This window comes from Globicephala melas, chromosome 6, assembly GCF_963455315.2.
Source record: "Globicephala melas chromosome 6, mGloMel1.2, whole genome shotgun sequence".
NCBI classification, from domain to species: Eukaryota; Metazoa; Chordata; class Mammalia; order Artiodactyla; family Delphinidae; genus Globicephala; species Globicephala melas.
In genome coordinates this window covers 84,583,505-84,609,593 of record NC_083319.1, presented here as the reverse complement: position 1 = coordinate 84,609,593, position 26,089 = coordinate 84,583,505, and positions in this window count along the sequence as shown.

The following is a 26,089-nucleotide window of genomic DNA, read 5'->3' as shown; positions in this document are numbered from 1 at the left end:
AGATGGTTCCAGCCCCTGTCTCATGGGGTTGCATTCCTTCTGCCAGCAATTGCCTTAAGCATACACATGTGATACAATTCTGACCAACAGAAAGGACAAAGGTCTAAGGCAGATTTAGGAAAAGGTTTATATTTTTGATTAAAGAAAAAAGAAAAGCCATTCAGAGGGGGATGCCCTATCTTTGTCATCTAGACATTGTTGTGTTTGGATGTGATGTGTGGAACTGGAGCAGCTATCTTGTGACCATGAGGAGAGCTAGTCTCAGGACAACCCGTCAGAGAATGACATAGGGAAAAGTGCCAACCCAGGCTTTACATGCAGACTTCTGTGTGAAGTCATAATATATTTTTCTCTCTGTTAAAGCCATATAAGTCAAGTTTTCCATTATTTGCAGCTCAAAGCATCTCAGCTGATACACTTACTGGCATGGCTTTCCAGTGCCTCCAACAAGTCTCTTACAGGCGATTTTCTAGTTCTCTGTAGTCTTGCCCTACCCTACGTATCCTACCATATTCCCAGGTCTCCCAAACACACACACCCTCTAATCTTAATGGGACAACACGGTACACATGGTACACACTCCTTCCCACACTACTATGAATGAGAAATTAGTCACATGCCCTGTCTAGTTTTCCCTCCCCTTTATCCTCAGGGTACCACATCCAACTCAAGCTGTAAGGTCCACATGAAGACTTCTCTGATTAATTCAGCTTACTCATCTCTCTCCTGTATATTTCTATATCTATAGTTCTTTATCATATAATATGGCATATAATATTGAATTATACAAAATAATCAAAAATATCTCATCCCTTTTAGTCTCCTCTCATTAATTATAGCTCCATGAAGGTATCCTTTCTATCTCTAAAGATATAGTAAGAGTTCTAAAAACACTTATCCAAATTCCATCATCTTAGAAATACTTTGTAATTAAAATTACTTACAGTACCAACAATATTTTTTCAACAACTTTCCTGTCAGTTATGTGCACAGTATGGCTTGAAAAAAATTTCCAAACATGTTTAAAGTTCAGCCCACCTCAAGAGCTAAAGATGCCTGATGCTACAACCCAAGCACAACACTGAAGACCTTCTAAAATGGATAAGAACTAAAAGCAATGTTAGGTCTGAAATGCAATTCTTTCCATTTATGTATAAATGTGAATGAGTTTTTTTATAATGAATAACTCAATAGTTGCCTTATAAGCTACTTAAAATGATTTTTAAATAATCACTTACCTCTCATTGCTGTGTGTTGAGTGGCTAAATTAGCACTATCTTTGAAAATGAAGACAGATCCATAAGTATTCTATATAGGCAAAGGCTAAAACAAGACAGGCAGCTGCATTTTAGCTGTCATCTAGCCTTGAGTTATGGCCAATATATAATGCATATATTTTATTTTTTTTGTCACTGAAACATACTTTTGTATTTGACTTTATGGTGGTATATTTGCAAACATCCCTCCTGTCTGTGGATTTTAAGTGTACAGGTTTCTCTCTTCTGAGTTTTGAGTCAAGAAATCTGCTTGCTGGAGCTTGTGAACCACACCAGGATCTCCTGCCATCCTCCACCCCCGCGTTCCCCACCTCTCCCCTCCACGCCCTTTGGCATAGAGAGCTGCTCCACATGCATTGAAACACTCAAGAAATGCCCACTGATACACATCTACATATATTTATTCATTTATGAACCTAGGGGCAGAATAGGAATTATGACACAGTTGTAGAGAATGGACTTGAGGACACGGTGGGGGGGAAGGGTAAGCTGGGATGAAGTGAGAGAGTAGCACTGACATATATACACTACCAAATGTAAAATAGATAGCTAGTGGGAAGCAGCCGCATAGCACAGGGAGATCAGCTCGGTGCTTTGTGACCACCTAGAGGGGTGGGATAGGGAGGGTGGGAAGGAGGCGCAAGAGAGAGGGGATGTGGGGATATATGTATCCATATAGCTGATTCACTTTTGTTATATAGCAGAAACTAACACAAAAATGTAAAGCATTTATACTCCAATAAAGATGTTAAAAAAATAAAATAATAATGGTACAAAAGGACAAAAAGGTAACTATGGGAGGTAACATATGTTAATTAGTTTGATTATGGTAATCATTTCACAGTGTACACATATATCCAAACATCATGTTGTATATTGCAAATATATACATTTTTATTCGTCAAAAATAAGATTTTTTTAAATCTAAAAAAATAAATGGTAACTTTTATGTAATGTATATTTTACCACGATAAAAAAAAAAATGAAGCTGGAGATTTGCTTCTGTCATAGACTAGAAGTTAGTGTAACGTACTTTTACTATGTTTACCTCACAGTGTCATTCGTCATCCCCACACACTTTGGATGTGGGAAGGACTGATTTGTACTTGGATAGGAAGGATGCTGGAACTGAGAAATAAGCTATAAATAAAACCATGACAAGTGTCTTTTTAAAACCTTGAATTAGAGTCTAGATTTCAAATTGCATCTTATTTTATCTGAACAGGATCACTTTCTGTAAGCAAGAATCTGTCTGCATTAGTTTATGATCCCCTCAAGGCCAAGATATGCCTTTACCTGTCTTTTCAGTACATTCTCAGTACCTCTCATGTGAAAATACTATTACATTATTGGGAAAATTGATGAGAGAAGTCTAATGTAACTAGAGTGCCCACCACCCAAAACCTTTACGGAAACACTAGAAGTTAAAATGCTAAAGACTCTACCCAAATGGAGGTCAGATTCAATTAAATGGAGTCTTCCAAATTTTCAAAGCCAGTCAGTTTTCTTCTGCTTCAGAGAGCTTTCTTTTTCGTTTCTTTTTTTTTAATTTTCTAAAAGTTTTAATTATGGTAAAATATGCAAATTAAAATTACCATCTAATTATTTTTAAGCATATAGCTCATCAGTGTTAAGTATATACACATTGTTGTGTAAACAGTCTCCAGAACTTTTTCATCTTGCAAAACTGAAACTCTGTACCCATTAAATAACTCCCCATCCCCTCTTCCCTCAGTCCCTGGTAGCCATCATTCTATTTTCTGTCTCTAAATTTAACAACACTGGATACTTCCTATAGGTGGAATCCTACAGTATTTGTCTTTTTGTGACAGGCTTATTTCACTTAGCATAATGTCCTCAAGGTTCATCCATGTTGTAGCATGTATTAGAATCTCCACCGTTTTTAAGGCTAAATAATATTCCATTGTATATATATGCCACATTTTGTATATCTACTCATCCACTGAGGGACACTTGGGTTATTTCCACTGCTTGGCTACTGTGGTTGCTATGAATATGGGTGTACCAATATCTCTTGGAGGCTTTGCTTTCAATTCTTTTGGGTACATACCCAGAAGTGGAATTGCTGGATCATATGATAGTTCTATTCTTAATTTTTTAAGGAACCACCACAGTGTTTTCCATAGTGACCTCACCATTTTATATTCCCACCACCAGTGCATGGGGGTTTCAATTTCTCCACATTCTTGTCAACACTTGTTATTTTCTAATTTGTCAATAGTAGCCATCTTAATGGGTATGAGGTGGTATCTCATTGTGGGTGTTTTTTTTTAACTTAATAGACTTTATCTTTTAGAGCTGTTTTAGGTTCACAGAAAAATTGAACAGAAAGTACAGAGAGTTCCCATATGTTTACTTCCTCCACACATGCACAACCTCCCATACTGTTAATATTCTGAACCCAAGTGGTATGTTTGTTACAACTGATGAACCTATGTTGACACATCATAATCACCCAGAGTCCATAGCTTACCTTAATGTACACTGTTGGTGTTGTACATTCTCTGGATTTTAACAAATGTACAATGATGTTTGTCCACCATTATAGTAACATACAAAATAGTTTCACTGCCCTAAAATTCCTCTGTACTCTACCTGTTCATCTCTCATTTTCCAGCGCCATTGTCCATAGTTTTGCTTTTTCAAAGATGTCATATAGTTGGAATGGTACCATGTATAGCCTTTTTGGATTGGCTTCTTTCACTTATTAATATGCATTTAAAGTTCCAGAGAGCTTTCATTGTGACTACCTTATTCTCACTTAAGTTTGCTTCTCACTTTGTCTATGATCTCTAATGAAAACATCACTAAAAGAAGGAAACTTCCCAGGCTCCACAAAAACATGGTTGTCAGTGGCCTATCAGCCATTCCTGGAAGTCTGGACCAAAGAGATACAAGACATCTCCCTAGGAAGAAAGGAAATCCAAGGCCAAATTTTGCCTTGATCAGATTCCCCTTTAGCCTAATCTCATAGCATAGCCTCCCATATCCAAGAAATCTGCCACTGTTGGTCAACGGTGGCCATGTTATATTAGCAATGTTAGATAACATGAGATGTTTTAATGGAAGAATTTTAGAACCCTGTACAAACTCTTTTAATCTCCAAACACTTGAAAACTAAATGATACACATCTTTTTTTAAAAAATCCATGAATCAAACAGGATGTCTCATAGGAAATAAAATAAGACATAGAACATAGAGAATTTCAATGAAATGGAAGCTGTTTTTTCAAAAAGAAAAATCAAAAAAATTGATCAACCTCTAGCAAGACTGACAAAAAAAAAAGAGAGAGAGAAGGCACAAATTACCAATATCAGGAATGAAACAGAGGATAGTACTACAAATCCTACAGACATCAAAAAGATAATAAGGGAATACTACCAACAACTTTTTTCACATAGATATGACAACTTAGAGGATATGAACCAGTTTCTCAAAAAGCACAAATAATCACAACTCATGCAATATGAAATAGATAATTGGAAAACTACACAACTATTAAGAAATTGGATTGGTAAAACTCCCAAAAAGAGATGTCCAGGTCTAGATGTTTTCATTGCAAATTTTCCCAAGTGTTTAAAGAATTAACACTAATTCTACACAATGTCTTCCAGAAACCAGGAGAGAAGTGTACACTTCTCAATATTTTTAATGAAGTTAATGTTACCTTGATACCAAAACCAGACAAAGACAGTAAGATAAGGCAAAAAAAGTAAGTAAAATGCTTACAGATGGGAAAGGAAGAAATAAAATTGCCTCCATTGTGAGATTATTTGATTGTCTACAAAGAAAATTTCAAGAAATCCACCCCCCAAAAAATCCTAGAACTGATTAGTGAATTCAGCAAGATCACGGGATACAAGATCAACATACAAAAGTCAGTTGTATGCCTATATATTAATTGTGAACACATGATAACTGAAATTAAAAATACAATTTATAATAACTCAAAAAAATGAAATACTTAGGGGTAAATCTAACAAAACATGTACAGGACTCAATGGCTGAAAACATCAGAACACTGGTGAAAGAAATCAAAGATATGGTATGTCTCATATGGACATGGATTGGAACCCTCCACCTAGTAAAGATGAAAGTTGATAAAAAGATTTCATTTGATTTCTATCAAAATACTAGCAAGAGTTTTTATATTTAAGACAAGATTATTCTTAAGTTTATATGGAAATGCAAAAGGAACTAGAATAGCTTAACAATATTGAAAATGAAGATTGAAACAGAAAGAGTGACCCAATTTCAAGACATTATATAGCTACATGAATCAAGTCTATGTGGTATTGGTGGAAAGATAGACTCATTGGAACAGAAGAGAGAACCCTGAAATAGACATACAAATATACTCGACTTTTTGACAAAGGTGAAAAGGAATTCAGTGGAGGAAGGATAGTTCTCTCAACAAATGGTGCTGGAACAAGTGGAAATCCATAGACCATAAAAATGAGCCTCAATCTGAGTTTATACCTTATACAAAATTTAACTCAAAATGCATCATGGACTTAAACATAAAATGTAAAACTATAAAACTTTTGGAAGAAAACTTAGGAAGAAATCTTCAGGATCTAGGGCTAGGCAAGGCTTGATTCCAAAAGTATGGTTCATTAAAGAAAAAATTGGAAAATTGGACTTCATCAAAATTAAAAACTTTTGCTCTGTGAAAGAATCTGTTAAGAGAATGAAGAGACAAGCTACAGACTGGGAGAAAATAGTTGCAAACCACATATCAGACAAAGGACTACCATCTACAATATATAATGAATTCTAGAACTCATTAAGAATAAAACAATCTGAATAGAAAATGGTCAAATATCATGTACAGATATTTCACCAAAGAGGATGTACAGGGGGCAAATAAGCACATGAAAAGAAGTTCAGCATCATTAGCGACTAGGGAAAGGCAAATTAAAACCACAATAAGATATCACTACACACATAATCTGAATGGTTAAAATAAAATATAGCAAGAAAGACAAATGCTGGGGAAGATGCCAAGAAACTGGATGATGGATACATTGCTGATGGGAATGTAAGATGGTACAGCCACTCTGGAAAAGAGTTTGGCAATTTTGAAAAAAACTAAACATAAACTATCATATAGCCCAGCACTTATGCTCCTGGGTATTTTTTACAGAAAAATGAAAACGTATGGTCATACAAAAACTGTACATGAATGTTCATAGCAGCTTTATTCCTAATAGCAAAAAACTGGAAACAGCCCAAATGCCCTTCAACACATAAATGATTAAACAAACTGCAGTGTATTGATATCATACAATATTACTTAGCAGGAAAGGAATTAATAATTGATACATCAACAACTTGCATGAGTCTCCAGAGAAATGTGTTAAGGGGTAGTTAATTATGATAGGATACATACATATGATTCCACTTACCTAACATTCTTTTTTAATTTATTTTTTCCAGCTTTATTAAGGTATAATTTATATACAGCATTGTTATCAGTTTAAGATGTACAGTATAATGATTTGACTTGGATGCATCATAAGGTGATTACCATGATAAGTTTTGTGAACATCTATTTGAATTAGTGTTTTCATTTTTTTCCAGATATAGACTGAGGAGTGGAATTGCTGGATCATATGGTGGTTTTATTTTTAATTTTTTGAGAAATCTCCATACTGTTTTCCATAGTGGCTGTACCAATTTACATTCCCACCAGCAGTGCACAAGAATTACCTTTTCTCCACATCCTCCCCAACACTTGTTATTTGTTGTCTTTTTGATAATGGCTATTCTGACAGGTGTGAGGTGATATCTCACTGTGGTTTTGATTTGCATTTCCCTGACAATTAGTGATGTTTTCATGTGCTTGTTGGCCATCTGTATGCCTTTTTTGGAAGAATGTCTATCTATTCAGATCCTCTGCTCATTTTTGATTGGGTTGCTTTTTTTTTTTTAATGTTGAGTCATATGAGTTCTTTGTATATTTTGGATATTGACCATTTATCAGATACATCATATGCAAATAGCTTCTCCCATTCAGTAAGTAGCCTCATCATTTTGTTGATAGTTTCCTTCTCTGTGCAAAAGTTTTTAGTTTAGTATAGTCTCATCTGTTTATTTTTGCTTTTGTTTCTCTTGGTTGAGGAGACATATCCAAAAAAATCACTAAGACCAGTGTCAAAGAGCATATTGTCTTGTGTTCTTCTAGAAGTTTTATGGTTTCAGGTTTGATACTTAAGGCTTTAATGCATTTTGAATTTATTTTTGTGCATGGTGTGCGACAGTAGTCCAGTTTGATTCTTTTGCATGCACCTGTCCAGTTTTCCCAGTTTTACAGAAGAAGCTGTATTTTCTCTATTGTACATTCTTGCCTTCTTTGTCATAGATTACCCATGTAAGTGTGGGTTCATTTCTGGACTCTCTATTCTGTGCCTGTTTTTGTGCTAGTACCATACTGTTTTGTTGGCTGTAGCTTTGTAGTATAGTTTGCAATCAGGGAGCATGATACCTCCAGCTTTGTTCTTCTTTCTCAAGATTGTTTTGGCTATTCAGGGTCTTTTGTGTTCCCATACAAAAAAATTATTTGTTCTAGTTCTGTGAAAAATTCCCTTGGTGTTTTGATAGAAATGGCACTGAATCTGTAGATTGCCTTGCATAGTATGATGATTTTAACAATATTAATTCTTCCAGTCTAAGAACATGGTATATCTTTCCATCTGTTTGTATTGTCTTCAATTTCTTTCATCAGCGTCTTATAGTTTTCCGAGTACAGGTCTTTTACCTTTTTAGGTAGATTTATTCCCAGGTATTTTATTCTTCTATGAGTTTGTAAATGGAATTGTTTCTTTAATTTCTGCTTCTTACAGTTCATTGTTAGAGTATAGAAATGAAACCAATTTCTGTATATTAATTTTTTATCCTGAAAATTTACCAAATTCATTGATGAGCTCTAGTAGTTTTTTGGTGGCATCTGTAGGATTTTCTATGTATAGTATCATGTCATCTGCAAACAGTGACACTTTTACTTCTTCCTTTCCAATTTGGATTACTTTTATTTCTTTTCTTTTTTCTTTCCTCTGACTGCTGTTGCTAGGACTTCTAACACTATTTTGAATAAAAGTGGTGAGAGTGAGCATCCTTGCTTTGTTCCTGATCTTAGAGAAATGCTTTCAGCTTTTCATCACTGAGTATGATGTTAGCTGTGGGCTTATCATATATAGCCTTTATTATGGTGAGGTATATCCCCTCTATACCCACTTTGTTGAGAGTTTTTATTGTAAATGGATGATGAATTTTGTCAAAAGATGTTTTCACATCTATTGAGATAACCGTATGATTTTTATTCTTCAATTAGTTAATATGATGTTTCACATTGATTGATTTTCAGATATTGAACCATCCTGGCATATCTCGGATAAAACCCACTTGATTATGGTGCATGAGCCTTTTAATGTATTGTTGAATTCGATTTGCTAATTTTGGTGAGGATTTTTGCATCTATGTCCATCAGTGATATTGGTCTATAATTTTCTTTTTTTTGTGATATCTTTTTCTGGTTTTGGTATCAGGGTGATGCTAGCCTCATAGAATGAGAAGCATTCCTTCAGAAGCATTCCTTTCTTTGGGGGATAATTTGAGAAGGACAGATGTTAACTCTTCTCTAAATGTTTGGTAGAATTCACCTGTGAAGCCATCTGGTCCTGCACTTTCATTTTGGGGAAGTTGTTTTATTACTGATTCAATTTCATTACTGGTGATTGGTCTGTTCATATTTTCTATTTTTTCCTGGTTCAGTTTTGGATATAACATTCTTGAAATGACAAAATTATTGAAATGGAGAATAGATTAGTGATTGCCAGGGGCTTATGGTCAGGGAGGGAGGTGCAGGTGGGAATTAGGAGTGTCTGTAAAAGGGCAAAATGAGGAATCCTCATGGTGATGGAAATGTTCTGTATTTTGACTGCATTAATATCAATATCCTAGTTGTCATATTGTACTGTAGTTTTGCAAGATGTCACCATTGGGAGGAACTGGGCAAAGGGTATAAGGAATAGCTCTGTATTATTTAGTACAACTATATGTGAATCTACAATTAACTCAAAATAAAAAGTTTAATTTAAAAATGTTTTGTACATTGATTTCTTCAAACATTTATTGAACATCTACTACAAGCCTCTCATTGTATTAAAACCAAATGAATCTCCAGAGTTTATAGCTGCCATTTCAACAGTGGGATGATAAAACAAGATCCAGGAGCTTTCCCATGGGCTGGAGAAAGGATTTTCTTGGGGGGTAAATTCAAATTGTGAGGCAGAAAACACTTCAATCAGCTCTCCAACAAATGGGAGAGAGTGTATTGATAAGTCTCTCTAGATGCATCCAGATGTTCAAAAACAATGGACGGGTTGAGTAGTAAGTTCTCAGATCATTTTCCCCATCTGAGGCCAATTGGACCCTGTACCTTCAGCTTTGTTCTCTCAGGAGAGAATGACCCTTCAGAGCCCTGTGTGATGCTGGCAGCCAGGATTTCGGGGCTCCCAAGGGAACTTGCCAAATTAGCTTCAGCCCAGAGCATGCTGGGAGAGGGAGAAGGTGTCACAGGGGTTAAGAGTACCAGCTTTGGACCTGCAAGTATCTGGGTTCTTGTTCTTTCCCTGCCATCTCTTTGTTGTGTAATCTTGGCCAAGTTACCTATCCTTCTGAACCTTACCTTTTCATCTACAAAGTGAAGCATTTACTTCCTGGGGTTGTTCTTTCATTTGTTTAATACATTTTAATGGAGCACCTACAATGGCAGGCACTGTTGAAACCACTAGAGAAACTGCAGTAAACACCACAAATTAGGGAGGGAGGGAGGTAGGGAGGGAAGAAGAAGGGAAGAAAGAAATTCCTGTCTTTATGGAATTTACATACTATTAGGAGTATTCAGATGACAAATGAAATACATAGTACATTCAATAGTGATAAACACTTTTTGGAAAGAAAAGGGTGGGACAGAAAGGAAGACAGAATGTGCTAAGGAATGGGGTGGGACTTTGATTTGGGAAAATGTGGTCAGGTAAGTCCTCATGAGAAAGGTGACATTTTGAGCAAAGGTTATTAGGAACTGAGTGAGGAGGCCACACACCTGTTTGGAATTTTGGATGAGAAAAAGAGAGTAGTCAAGGGATGACTGTGTAATGTGCGCCACACAATACCTGGGATATTGTTGGTGTTCAAGTGAGAGAGAGACAGAAAAGGCACTTAGCAAGGTGTTACCAGACTTAGCAGAATGAATTCTACCCACAATATTGGAAATGCAGGTGGTTTCGGGTGTAATAAAAAACAAGTCACTGCCTGAGTGCTCTGCGATCCAAGGCTTTGTCTCAAAGTGTGGCCTACAATTCAGCAGCATCAGCATCTCCAGGAGCTTGTTAGGAATGCAGATCCTCAGGCCCCACCTGGGACCTTGCTGCATCAGAATTTCTGGGGCTGGGGCACACTCACCAGCTCTTTAGGGCACGCGGGTGATATTCGAATTTTGAGAACCACAGGTCTAGAGGGAACACAAGAACGCTTCCCATGTGACTTTGAGGATGACACTCAAAGCAACTCTAGCACATTATCTCAATCCTTACCCCAAGGTAAATTCTCAGAGAATTCAGGCAGACCTGCAACGCAGACCCATCTCCATTAGCCCCAAACCTCATGTTCTTTCCACTGCTCTCACACCTTCACTTGACATCAACACAAACACACAGCAAAGAGGGGGTGTGCCCTTTACCCTGAGGCTCCCTGCACCCTGTTAGTTGTTTAGGGTCTCCAGGGTGTTGGCACGTTCCAGTATCCCCATGGAGACCACGGACTCTGCAATCCCTTCTTGGAGATTACTGGACACACAATTAAAAACAGAAAAGGCAGTATCTTGCTCACTTAAAGGCCAACTTTTTGCTTATAATAATTTTTTTTTTAAACCAAAGAGAAAACAACTTTAAAAAAATCAGTCCGGGGCTTCCCTGGTGGCGCAGTGGTTGAGAGTCCGCCTGTCGATGCAGGGGACACGTGTTCGTGCCCCGGTCTGGGAAAATCCCACATGCCGCGGAGCGGCTGGGCCCGTGAGCCATGGCCGCTGAGCCTGCGCGTCCGGAGCCTGTGCTCCGCAACGGGAGAGGCCACAACAGTGAGAGGCCTGCGTACCGCAAAAAAAAAAAAAAAAATCAGTCCTCCATCTGAGCCTTCACAGGTCTATGGATTCTCTGCGGACTCTGGCGTCTGCAAGTCTATTAGTGACATTGGATGATGGCCCATGTGCTTCCAGGATCCTCCTGCACCGGAGGCGGCCCGTGGTCCTGCAGGCCTATTCAGTTTGTGCAGTGGAGGGGACACAGTTCCAAGGGTTAAGAGCTGGCAGCGGGGCACACAGAAGCCCAGCTACTGCCGCCACGGACCGTCATTCAGAGCCCCATGTAGGTCTCTTTTGTGCGGTGGGTGAGCTTTCCCACCATGGGTTCCGGTGACTTGGAATGCCAAGGGCCTAAACTTAATTAACTTCTCCGGGCCAGGACTCTTCCATCTCAGCCTGCATCCTGCTTCATGGGGCGGCAGGACGAAAGTGCTCTCTGCACAAACAGAGGCCAGGGACCTTAGTGGGAGCGTTGGCAAATACAACGGGGCCAGTGGCATCCTCATTAAACTCTGATTAGCAAGTGGACTTGATCCAGGCCAAATCAGAGCTGAATGAGATTTCTTTCTTTCTTCTTCTTTTTTTGCTGCCAGTTGATCAGATGTAGGCAATTAAGAACCCTCACACCTCCAGCCCTTGTATTTTTTTGAAGCAGGGAGCTCATACCAGTCAAGCCATAAAGACACTATTGTCCTAAGAACAATATTCCCCACTAATCTCACTTCTGGCAATTTACTTTTTCTTCCCAAGCAGATTTAGAAACTTAAAAAAAAAAAAATCCTTGAAAGAGTACGGGGGTGGAATACTCCATGGTATCTAATCCCATCGCAAAGTGGGAGTTTTCTTGTTCCATTCAGCTTTTCTTTGAATGAGCACTGGATAAATAAACTTCTACTGCATCGCCACATTGATGCAGAGACCGTGAGGACCCAATTATGCATATGGGGCGTGTGCATTCTAGTTTGCAAATCAAACACAAAGAAGGCAGCACAAGCGTTCCCTTGTAATCAGTTCTCACTACAAATTTACAAACCTGCGAGGTGAGATTGGCCTTTGTTAAGTATTTAAAAGCAATTATTACCTTTCTTTAATTTTCTGGTGGTAATTAGACTTCTGAATACAGTCCAACCTGATCTGTGCCTGGAAGGATTCTTGTGGCTCTCTGTGGTCCGGGGGAGGGGGGTGGTGAGGTGAAGGGGACCTTGGAGCCAGCCTTGCAGGGGTTCCTGAGAACTCCACAACTTTTCCAGCCTGAGGCCAAGAAGTCTGACAGGCAGACACTGAGAAGCTATGTCCTTTTTGCCTATAAAGACAGAAGATAAAAGACAACGGGAGAAGTGAGACGTGCAGAGAGCAATGGGAAAGACAGAAGCTCAGGGTGGCAGGGAAATAAGGCAACAGAAACTTGAGGCAGAAAAAAAGACAGTGAGGATTATCTAAAGCGAGGTAGAAAGGAGAGTCACCTCGCCGTTGTTACTGTGTTCACATTTTTATCCTCACTCACAGGATTCCTGTTAATGAGCCCGGCACCTCTGGGCACCCGGGCCTCAATGTCTTTGGGTTCTTACAATGAATGAAGACGCTAAGAGTCTCTCTGAAAAGCAAAATCAAAGGGGAAAGAAAGGAAGAGATTCCAAAAGCCCTGAAAAATAGCTAACCCCAAAGCTAACCCTTTCAGCAGGCCCCAAAGGTCATCTAACTTGGCAGGCAAGAGGGACCCAGGAAAGAATTGCAAACAGCTCCAGCCTGCCCAGACCCTAGGTGGAGGCTGGTCAGGAATTCCACACCCTGTGACAGTGCAGAGCCTGGCACTGTTCCTAATGGTTGGATCATCTCCTGAAAACTAAGGTTGACATATCCTCTGGATCTCTTATAAGGACAAACCATCTTTCAACTGTTGAGCTACTGAGGATTCGGATGGCTGTGCCCATGTCGGGGTAAGGAGGGGGGTCCTTTGTGTCTGGAGCTGGTAAGGGAACTAGACCAGAAGTCAGAGGTAATTGGAGTCACTATGGAGGGAGCAAGGGTAGAAAGGACATAGGGTGGGCAATCTCACTGATGTCCAGGGAAACCCAAGGCAGAGCTCCTGGGCTATGAACCAACAAGAGGTGGGAGTTGCCATCTGCTCTATGGATGCAAATTGTATCATTTCTCATCAGGTGCATCATTCTCTCCCAAGATGGAGGTGAGGAACCTCTGCCTTTTATAATGTAGTGTTTTGAGTCATTTAGACCTGGGTTCAGGTACTGGCTTGATACTTACCAGATGTGTGATGCTGGTAAAATTCCTTGATCTCTATGAGCCTTGGTTTGTCTGTTTGTTTGTTTTCCTAAGTAAAGAGAATCCCTCCTCCAGAGGATTAATTAAAATAAAGTATGTAACTTAACACTTGCCTGTGACAGAAAATAAATAAGCCAAACATGGCAAAATTGTTCTAATAGATCATTCAGGTCTGTTGATTCTGTTTAGGAGACCAGGCTAAAAAGAGAAGCAAGAAAAGTAGCAATGTAACTGATGGAGAAAATAGATAGCTTTAATACACATAGAGAGAGATATGAATGCATTGCTATAATTCACAGTCAAATTCACACTTCTACTATATTAGGTACTGAGTGACCGTAACACGGCTTCTGCAGAGTCTCCACTGAGAATCAACTATTTGATAGGAGGTAAAAATATGAACAAGCACCTTATCCAAGAAACTAACCTTTGGGGTGACTTAAGCAATGTAGCTCCCCTATGAGGCAGAATGCAATAAGAGGCAAAGGAGTTGAACAAAGAAACGCAGGGGCACATTGAGGAAGGAGAGATTAGTTCCAGATAGGAGGATTAGGAGAGGCTTTAGGTTGGAGCTGGCATTAAACCAAGACTGGGAGATAGGTAGAAATAAGAAGAAAGGGGATTCTGAGAGGCAGGAAGCAGGTAAATGCAAGGCACGCCTGAGAAACGATGAGTGAGGATGAGCCTGTGTCAGTGGGTTAGGTGACAGGAGAGCTCGTTTGTCTTGACAGGTTGGACCTTTATTTTGTCTGTGGTGGGTAGAATGGAATCGTTTGACTAATGTCACTGGAGGAGTATATGTGTGGATCGGAGGTGGGGAGACACCAAAAGCCAGGGGCCAGCAGAGTCCTTTACGGCAAGAGAATGGACAGTGGCCTGAAACAGGATGGTGGGAATTCATATAAGGGTGTGGATACAGGTACATAGGGAAATTGTCCTCAAGAGGACTGTCAGTGTACTGAATGTAAGGGGCGAGGTAGAGGAAATCATTGTAGAGAACGTTGAAATCGGAGCCCGAGCACCACAAACACTGAAAGAGGAAGAGAATCGGGATGGTCAACATATTGAACTTGGGACCCCCTATGTAGGAGATGACAACATTTCAGCCAGTCATTTGTCAGGTCCTGCCTTTGTACTTATGGCTTTGAATCTCACAACTGAAATTAAGCCTAGGAACCTACCTTGAGAGCTGGGTTAATCAGGGTCAAGTATAGAAAACAGAAACGTGTCCAGGTCTCCTACACAAAGGGAATGTAATGCAGGGAATTAACACAGAGATGATGGAAGCACTGAGAGGCCAAACAGGAGATGTGAAGGCAACCCAGAAATTAGAACAGCAGGAAGCTGATACCTCCCCTGAGGCTGAAGGGACAATGAGTGAAGGAGGGGTCGCCGCACCCAAAAGCTTGAGCCATCTCACAGGAGCTTCTGGGGAGCTGGACACAGAACAGGAGGCTGTTCAGCAGAGAATGAGGCTTCATAGAGACCGTGTGCATGACAAAGAAGGCTCCCGCATTCTTCTCGCCTGACAAGGAGTGGGCTGCTGAGGGAGGATGGGTATCTTGGGGTGGAGGAAAGAGCAAGTGTGATGGTGCCTTGAGAAGAGATGGAAAAAGAGCAAGTACTACAGGCAGTAGCATCCCAGGGCTGGGGGAAATGAGAAAGGGGGCAGATGGCAGGGCAGGGAGAGAAAAGGTGCCTGCAGGCCCACCTCCTACTTCAGGCCTCCACTAAGCAGTGCCCGGCAGCCTCCAGGGCGCAAAAGCTGGGTGGATGGCCCCACTGCATGAGCTCTCTGCCTTCCTCGGGCCCTGACACAATAGGGTGGCCTTGTCCTAATTTCGCCACTGTACCATTTATTACTGAGGGAATCTGCCCCCCTGATGTCACTGTTACCGCATTCAGTGAGATCGTCAGTGAGCTATAGCACATCAATGATTTTGAAATATTTGTGTACGGCCTTTTTCTCACACTTCTCTCTTTTTCTTGTTCAAAAAGTCTACTGATCATCAGTGCTCTTATTAAAGCTTTTCCAGAGATATTCATTGAAGGAAGCTAAGGAGCTTCTGGAAAATAAAGATTGTAAAGTGTCATCCAGGGGAACACCAAAGGTTACCTAATACAGTGTTTTCCAAAGAGTTCAGGTCTTAAGTATCACCCAGGCCTTTGTTAGAGTAATAGAAGAAAATCAATAAAATGCACCTAAACCATTGTAAAAAAGGCATAGCTTCTCTGGCCTTAATTCATATCTACTGAATCAGGACCTCAAGGTGATTCTTAAGATAAGATCCTGCAAGTGTAGGGAACACTGGTTTAATCCAACATTTTATTTAATCAACATTTCAAAGATGAGACCCAGAGAGGTGAGGCACTTCCCACGAGTTCACAGAAAGTAGGATGAGACTCCAGGGGCCTACACTCCCAGCCCAGCCCACCTTCTGATACTGCGTCCCGGGAGAGGATAGGGCTGTAGGTGAATCAACCCATGTTTTGGTGGGACAAGAGTTTTGGTGTTGATTTTTCTGTGCATACTTCAGAGAATGGTTGACATATATAGGTGTATGTATAGGTATACATATATACACATATATGTATATACACGGGGCCTAGAACTATCAGGTAATGAGAAAATATCCGGTGAATGAGTGAGTGGTGTTATCCCAGGAAGTGGCCAGGCGGCTTGTTTTCTCATCAAGGAAGTTATCACCATAGAGATTTTCTGCCCGGAAGCAAGACCTTCCCTCTGCAGAGCCTGTCGGCAACGGTAAGAGTGCCGATTTGCTGTGCTTTCCAAACCTGCCATGTTGAGGGAAGGATCTCTTTTGTATAAACCTGTGAATGGTTCGTTTACCGGCATTTCCCGGGAGTGAGGAAGTGTGAGGAGGGATCCGCAGAGTTAATTAACTACCCCACCTCCCTCCCTCCTGTTTGCCCAGCTCATTCAAACACATAAATGCCACTACAAACAACCACTAAATCTACGGAGGCTTGTTCTGGCTGTCAAACACAGCCGTAAAAATAATATGCCCTCCAGCAGGAGAGGGGAAAGCTAGGATGGCAAAGCACTCACTAATTTTCAACAATCCCTCCTTAGAGACATAATCTTCAAATAAATATTTAACTTGCTCCGTCTTTGGTCTTAGATTATTTACAAATCAGGCTTAAAAGGCGATTTAAAATGATCCTTCCCTGAGCTATTTGCACACCTAGAGTTGCCCCCGGGGTAGGCACGAGCCTTCCCGGAGGCCGGAGGCTGGCCTGTGTGGCCATACAAGGCCTGCCAGCTGGTGGAGCAGGTGGGCTGGCGGGCGGTGGGCAGCCTGTGCTCCCTCTGTCAGGTCTCGGTGCCCTCCTGCCCTTGTGAGGCAAGGGCACGGGCAGGCCTGCCCTTAGAGAAAAGTGGGACAGAATTTCCATCCCACGGTCACTCAGAACACCAGGATTATGAGGAAAATGAAGCAAACCCTAATTCCTGGGGCTAAGGATTTGGAAAAGAAACTCTGTGAAAGAAGTTGGGATGCTAGCTCCTGAGCACCTAGAAACGGATCTGAGTTTGGCACTGGAGGTAGAGATGAAGGGTGTATGGAGGCCTTCCGACCCTTGGATGACATTTTCCGAGAATACTTAAAACTCTCAAGAGGTTAATAGGTGGCCCAAAGAAAACAGGGATTTGTGGTCACGTAAGTGTGAACCCACGTGTTCTCTTGTTGGAGACACACGAGCAGGGGTTGGCGCATTTTCATCTCTAAGTGGCCAATAGTAAATATTTTCTGCTTTGTGGGCCTTCTGGCCTTTGTCTTAGCTACCCATCTATGCCGTTTCAGGGTAAAGTAGCCATGGAGAATATGTGAATGAATGGGCGTGGCCCCGTTCCAATAAAACTTTATTTACAAAAGCAGGTGGCAGGGCAGATTTGTCCTATGGGCTGACGTTTGCTGACCCCTCTACAGAATGTTAAAAGCTCCGTCGAGCCCTGAATTAAAGAAATACTGATTTTCATCTAATACGATCTTTTCCCCAAGCATCTTTGACCACAAAACCCTTTTTTATCCCCACGTATCTATTGACATTTTGTGCAAAGCTAGCAACCCATGGAACAATTTGGGAAGTAATATCCTGGGGAATGTGCTGGGAAGGAAAAACCTCTCTGTAAAAAGTTATAACACCCTGGCAATCTAAATATCTAATGCTGGAGCAAAAGCTCTGGTCACCTGAGGAAAAAAATCATTCTCCACTTCTAGCTGGGAAGAAAGTAAGCAGAAGCAGAAACCAAACAGTAATCAGAGACCAAGGGACTCTTCAGTGACAGAACCAGAAATCGGCCCTAAGGAGGCCCATGGCACGAGCTGGGACACCAAGGAAAGAAGGGCTCAAACGGGCAAGTCCAAAATCACAGGCTCACCAGCATGACTCTGATTGTCCAAAATCACAGGCTCAACGGACATGACTCTGATTGTTTCTCAAGCTCCTGAAGGTTCTCAAGCCTGCTCAGAGGACAGTGGAAAGTGTAATAATCTGATAGGCTAACTGCTTCAATAAATAATGCCAAACACAACAGAAGTTTATTTCTCATTCGTATAAAGTTTCAGCAGGCGTTCCTGGTCAGTGGGCAGCTCACCTCGACACAGTAAGTCAGGGACCCATGCCCTTCCTTTTTTGTGGCTCTGCCATTCCCGAGGGCCTCAGAGTCCTCTGCTGGATCCTCTGCATCTGACCAGCAGTCAGGGAAGAGAGAGGGCGTGGAGCAGGGAGCAGAGGCCTCTGGGGACCAAGCAGCCCTGTGAACACCTTGGGCCCTGCATAGTACAATAGAGCAGGAAGTCCAAGGTTAGGCGCTTGGTGCCTCCCTAGAGAACCAAAGACAATTCCAAGCCAAATGTACCGACTCTGTAAGTCTGCACATTGAATCTTTTTTTTTATGTAAATAGTCATCTTTATTATAATGCATGAATACATTAGAAACTGACAGATCTCTTTAATAAGACACCTAGGTTCTCATGGGCATCTGCTTTCCACTCATTGTTAGAAAAATCCACAGCTGACTTGAAGAATGTTTTAAAAAAAATGGCCAAGAAATATCTTAGTGTCATTATGAGAAGTTTTCATCTCGTGGGAAACCTGAAAGGCTCTCTGTGCCTCCCAGGTGAAGAGCCTAAACTATCTTAACAGACCTGCCCACATTCAAGTTTCTTCTGGAATTCCTTATAAATTTCAGTGGGCACCCAGCCAATAGAACATTTTACTACTCTGCTGGTTTTTAAGGTACAGTTCTAGGATTAAACACTGTGCCCAAACTTAACCTTTTCAAACTGTCCAGGCTTATCTTCAAAAAAGAGTGTATTACGCACTTTACCGACTCTCCCTGCCAAGTAAAGGACCCCAAAGCATTAAGTGTTAACTGCAAAGAAGTCAGATGAGGTCCTCTTCTCTCCCCAGATCAAGCCGCCTGGAATCCCGGGCACAGGGCAATAGCGTTTGCCAAAAAGTGCACGTTGAGTCTTAACTGGATCTTCATTCTCCTTTCCATTCACTACCAGTTCTCTTCCCATTTATTCACTTTATTCTCTTTTAATGTCTCAGTCAGCTACCACAGTTCTTTTTTTAGGCATAGGAGGAAATTATTAAATCAGACGTAATATTAAGCCATATTCAAGTGGGCAAAAGCAAAGAAAGAGATGCCCATTGAGGTGGATATTATTCAAAACAAACAAAACAACAACCACAAAGCAAAGCAGAGCTTACAGAAACTCCTGTGAGCTTTTTCTTTTTTTGAGACACCCGCCCAGCTTGGATGGCTCTCTCCAGGTTGGGCTGCCCAGTGACCCTCCATCACCAGGAAGTCCACATCAACTCTGCATCCTTTCTAGAAGTCTCACTGCAGGCACTGACCTCATTCACAAACAGCCGTGTCCTCCTTCCATTGAGTCTGGGTGGATTCTGAAGCACAGTCAAGGCTGGACAGAGACCATGTTAAGGTGAGTCCGACCAGCCCCTCCCCAGCATGGGCGCCACCTGGTGGTTCCTGACCCCCAGCTGCTCACAGGCCACCCAAGCCCCGCAGACAAGCACAGCCTGCAGGACCCAGCCAGCCAAAGTTAAATTCTAAAAACCAAAAAGTAAATTAAATTGTAAATTTTAAATTAAATTTAAATTCTAAAAGGCGAGGATGGAGAGGAGAAATAAACTTAATTTAGAAAAAATAAGTACTTCTCCAGATAGTTCTGGAATACTCGCTGCTGTCTTTCTCAGGGGTGAGAAGCGGAGGAGGATGATACACCAGAGGCACACGCTTAAGTGCATATTTTGATATTTCTAACCAACTGTTAACCATAGTTCTTTCATCAGGGAAACATGTCATCTTTTAAATACTAGATGTCAATGAATGTGATTTTTGGAAAAACACTAGGGACAATTCACAGGCCACACGTTTTCCACCCTCTGAGTCCTCACGTCATACATTTACTCCACCCTCCTCCCCCCCCCGATGTTGGATCTTTCTGGAATTTAAATCATAAACTCAAACTTTTCTCCCCTATCTTAGTCTTTCATTAATGTAAGAATAACTCGTACATACACATTATATTCATACATTAATTATTTGTGCATGTAAGCATCCATACATATGCACATACACAAATATATTACACAGTTCCCGAATTACAAATACATTTAGTCTTCACCACAACACTGTGAGACAGGCATGGCAAAGATATCTCTCATTTCACAGATGAGGAAAGTGAAATCAGCTGGGTGAATGAGGTCCTGGAGAGCCAGCGAGCTACAAAGCAGGACCATGACACAGAGCAGCAGAATCGAGTCCCCTCCCCAGAGGCCCTGAAACAAGAGTGGAGGGTGAGGCCCTGAAGGTGCCTCCTCTGTCCCCCTCGTGCCTTGTATCTATCCACACACATCCACATCCACACTGCAAGTGGAAGCTATTCTTATGTCCTTCTAGTCTGCCTTAGGAGAGGAGGGAGAAAGAGGCCAGAACCCAGAGGTGGTGAGCCACCAGTCGGCAGGGATGTCAGGACGTAAGCTAAAAGTGCAGGAGGCCCGCCAGAGCAGAGCGTGGCCATCTGCTGCCCTCTGTGTGTCTCTAGCTGTATCTCCTAACATCAGATCTAACCACCCACAACTGTGAAGTCGAAGAGCTGAGGCTGTATCTTGAAATAAAAATCAAACACGTATACACAAATACACAGATGTGTTTTGAAAACTAAGAGAGGCAATGATTTCCTTACTCTGACCAAACACTGTTGCTTCAAGAGGATCTGGATAGCCTCAGAGGTTACAGCGTCTTACCCTGAACCCATTAAGACTGGCAGCCACTCCTTTTGGCAGGAAAGTGTCTGGTGGCTGGATGCAGAGGGCCTTGGGTGTCCGAAGCATGGTGCTGGTCAACCCTGCCACTTCAGTGGCCTGGAGACTGAGGTTTGTATCCATTTATGACAAAGCAGCCTGATCCCTATGCTTCTGTCACTGTCAGTGTCAGAGCTAGTTCACCCTGGTAAAAAACTGCACCCTAAGACTCTCAAAGTGAAAGGATTAGTGTTCCTGATAGAAATCCAGAGGCATCTGTACTATCAGAGGCATCTAATCCATCCAGGTGCTATTGTTTTCTCTAAAAGTATTGCTGCTTCTCCTTTTCTTCTACAGACATTTGTCTTCTTTGAAGAAAACTTATTTCACTCTCTGTACCTTGAGCACAGATGTCCAGTGATGGCCGAGATGCGAATGCTAACATCTAAGATTCCGCTCCAGCTATAATCCTAAATTGCCCTTGTGGACAGAACTTCACTGGCCTCTGTAACTACTGTTTTTCTTGGAGGTGTATGAATTGTACAGTAAATACACAGGGAAATGATAGTGCTCATGATGACAAGGAAAGAACATTATAAAAAAATGTTACATGACTCAAAGCAAATTTATATGAAGTGAATTCCTGAGGGAAAGAAAAAAGGATGTACAAAATACAGAGAAATTTGGATTGGAAGTTAGGATTTCTCTCTGGGGCACCCCAGCAAGTTTTAAGCACCACCACATCTTATAGAGTCTCACGCTAGATCTCCGCTATATATTTCTGCCATCAGTAGCTAACACTGAGAGCCAACATCATCCCCCCTGTGGAATTTGGGTAGCCTCGAATGGTCTATGACTGCGAAACAACTTCATCTCCAGGGCAAAAGAATGACAATGAAATAAGGCTGGAGATACAGAGTGACCGCTTATACGTTGAGTCAGTGATTGCAAGGAAGCAACGGAAGGACAGGCCGGGATCTCCTTCTCATGGTCTTGATGGCCCTTGTCACATTCTGTTATGTGCTGAACTGTGTCCCCCCAGAATCCATATGTTGAAGCCCTAACCTCCAATACCTCACAATGTGACTGTCTTTGGAGACAGGACCTTTAAAGAGGTGATTAAACGAAAATGGGGCCGTAAGGGTGAACCCTAATCCATTCTGACTGCTGTGCTTACATGAAAAGGAAATTGCACACACTGATACTACGGATGTGCACACACAGGGGAAAGACCATGAGAGGACACAGCAGGAAGGTGCCCATCAGCAAGCCAAGGAGAGAGGCCTCAGGAGAAACCAACCCTGCCGACACCTGGACCTTGGACTCCCAGCCTCCAGAACTGTGAGAAATAAAATGTCTTGTTAAAGACACCCTTCCTGTAGTATTTTGTTTTGGCAGCCCAAGCAGGCTCATATACACCCCAGGAGGCTTAGACGGGACCAGGGAAAGCGTGGCCTTGGAATGAGGAGGCTTGAGGTTCATGTTGGGCTTTGCCGTTAGGCTTTTTCACTGTGAGTTCCATTCTCAAAAAAGGTCAGAGTTTCTGAGCATCACTTTCTTCCCATGCAAAATGTGAGGGTTGATTGGCATGGACTCTGAGGTCCCTTCTACACCACACGTTATGGCTGTACCACCTTCCACTACAAGGATGCCTCACCCAGATCTCAACTGTACCACCTCCCACAGCAGTGGCCCCAGAAGCTACAAGCACACTGTTGCCTGGGACCTGAGATACAGAAAACAAACTCTGCATTCTCCAGTGGCAGGAATTGATGAGCTGGGAAGCAGTGATGCGGGTTTTGTCATTCTCTCTAATTGGTTCTTGTTGAAAGCAGAGGTGCCTTTGCCTGCAGACCTTTGCAATCCAGACTGCTTAGGGATTCAGCCTGCCCCCTCACACCTTCTTCTCACACACACCTCTCCCACAGGGTTCTTTCTGGCTTGGATTGCCTGCCAAACTCCCAATTAAATATACTATGCAAGGTCTGTGCCTGAAGGAGGAAGCCCTTATTTGCTAAGGGGTTTAAATCACTTGACATGTGTGTGCCAATTTTCCCCTCCATATCATTTTTACTGATCAGCCCATTCTTTTTCCTTTTTTAAGAAAATGACTGCAACTTATTATTTTTAAAGAAGTCTTGATGGGATTTGGCTCAGGTGCAAAACAATATTTCAACCAACAGCAAAGAACACGGATGATTCCAAAGAATAAAAGGCAAAGGCACCTAAGACCACTTAAGTAAAGGTTAACTGATAATGTTCAGTGTGTCCGATCTGACACCACCACGTGTGTCCTAGCTCATCTCCAGCAATCTTAGCAAGTGGGGCACATGAATCCAAACTACCATGATTGTCAGAGGAGCTGCTGCCTTCCTCTTTCCTTTTCATTTCTTTTCTTGTTTGCTAATTAACCTCAGCAACCTAAGTGAGTCCTGTATGTAGAGAGAGAAAAAATCAAGAGTGACATGCGAAGTGGATATGTTGTACCATCACATCACTTTAAACTTCATTTTTTCAACCAAAATGCCCTCGAATTATAGGAGAGTTAATTATAAAAAATGACCTGAGGAAAAAAAAAAGAGTTTTTGAATAATGAGAAAATTTCTAAGAGTATTTAGTTTACATTATTCCTGTTTCAACCTGACACTAGGTAATTGAGTTTCATCCTCTCCCAGGGCTTTTTTAAGGTCATATCTAAGCAGAAAACATTCTCATTTGGAGGAGTGGCTCAAAACTGAATAAACAGAATTGCATAAATTCATACAATAACAAATAAGAAGAGAAATAGCTAGACTAGATGTTAGTTACATAATAGTGGGTCCTAAAGCAGAAAATATCTGTGTTTTGAAACACTAAACTTTGTGCGATTTGAGGCAGAGACTGATAACTCCAATATTATTGAGAGCTCTGATGTCAGTTATATATGGCTCAAATGGTGAGGTCCAGGAAATGCATGGCAGAATCAGAACACAGATGACAGGATTATGACCAGACTCAAGACAGGCATGATGTTGGCCACTCCTGGAGGAGATGTCACTGTCCTGGAGTGAACACCAGCTAGGAGTCACACACGTATATGATAAGCAATTCCTCCCTAGTTTTGAGCTTTAGTCCACTTCAGTGGGTCATACTGGAGCTTCCTGGGCATCTTTGATGTGATCCACACTAGCTGAGAGTAATGTGTAAAAGTGGCAAGCAGACATCATCCTAGTGCTTTATAAACATGTTAATAAAGGCAAGACTTAAGATTATTCTATTTTATTATTTTTGATACTATTGTTAATGAGATTGTTTTATTAATTTCCTTTTCAGATAGTTTTCTGTTAGTGCACAGAAACACAACTGATTTTTGTATGTTGAGTTTGTATCCTGTAACTTTGTTGAATTCTTTTATTAGCTCTAAGAGGTTTTTGGTGGAGTCTTTAGGGTCTTCTAAATATAAGATCATGTCATCAAAAAAGAGACAATTTTACTTCTTTCTTTCTGATTTGAATGCCTTTTATTTATTTTTCTTGTCTAACTGCTCTAGCTAGGACTTCCAGTACTATGTTGAACAGGAGTGGTGAGAGTGAGCACCCTTGTCTTGTTCTTGATCTTAGAAGAAAAGCTGTTAGTTTTTCATTGCCAAGCATGGCAATAGCTGTGGGTTTCTCATATACAGTGTTATTGTGTTAAGTTACATTCCTTCTAACATTCTGCATTCAATTACAATGTGTGGGGCTTTCCCCCACACCAACAAGCAGTTATCAGATGCCAGCTGGGTTTCCTACGATTTAACTCAATTCTGACACTATCTACCTGGAGATAGCATCAGATCCCAAAGTCCATCCACTGGAGTTTTTATGGAGGCTTCATTACATAGGCATAATTGATTAAATCATTGGTCTTTGTTGATTGGATTCAATCTCCAGCCCCTCTCCTCTCCCTGGAGGTGGAGGTAGTTGGGGTTGGGGGGTAGTTTGAAAGTTCAGACCTTCTTACTGCATGGTTGGCTCCACTGACAACCAGTTCTCATCCTTTGGTGCCTTCCAAAAGCCACCTGATTAACATAACAAAACTCACCTTATTGTTCTCATCACAGGAAATTCCAAGTGTTTTAGGAGTTCTATGCCAGAAACAGGAACAAAGACCAAATATGTATTTCTTTTTTTTCTTCTTTAAAATGGAGAAACAACAGAACCATATTTTAAAATGTTACTGATCTGCATTTTGTAAGAATCCATTCAAAAAAAATTTTGACATAGAACATTATATTAGTTTCACGAGTACAACATAATGATTTGATCTATGTATATATTGTGACGTGATCACCACAAGAAATCTAGTTAACATCTATCACCACATATAATTACAAAAATTTTTTGTGTGATGGAAACTTTTAAGATCTACTCTCTGAGCAACTTTCAAACATATAATACAGTATTATTAACTATAGTCACCATGCTGTACATATTTTTATTATAAATCACCATATCACACCTTCTATACCTAATTTGTTGACCATTTTATTATAAAAGGGTGTTGAATTTTGTGAAATGCATTTTCTTCATCTACTGAGATGATTGTATAATTTTAATCCTTTATTTTGTTAATGTGGCCTACCACATTTATTGATTTGTGTATGTTGAACCATCCTTGCATCCCAGGGATAAATTGCATTTGATCATGGTGTATGATCTTCTTAATATGCTGTTAGTATGCTGTTGAATTTGATTTGCTAGAATTTTGTTGAGGATTTTTCCATCAATGTTCATCAGGGATATTGTTGCATTTTCTACACGTATAGGCAGCTCATGGGGTGGGGAAAGGGGCAGCTATTCTGCTAATCATATTCTGTGGCTATTTATCTTTCCTGGAAATATATGGAATTCTTAGATACTGCTCTAGAAATGAGTCAGCATTTTGATGTTATCATATTATGAATGAATGTTAGTCTACCAGCTCGGATAAACCATCACATGCTAATTTCTTTTAAATCGATTAAATTAGCCTAAAGGGGGATTCAATCTCAGTCTTTATTGGGGTGCCCTTCGCCTTCTCTGGGGCACAATGGTCCAAAGGGTTCATGTA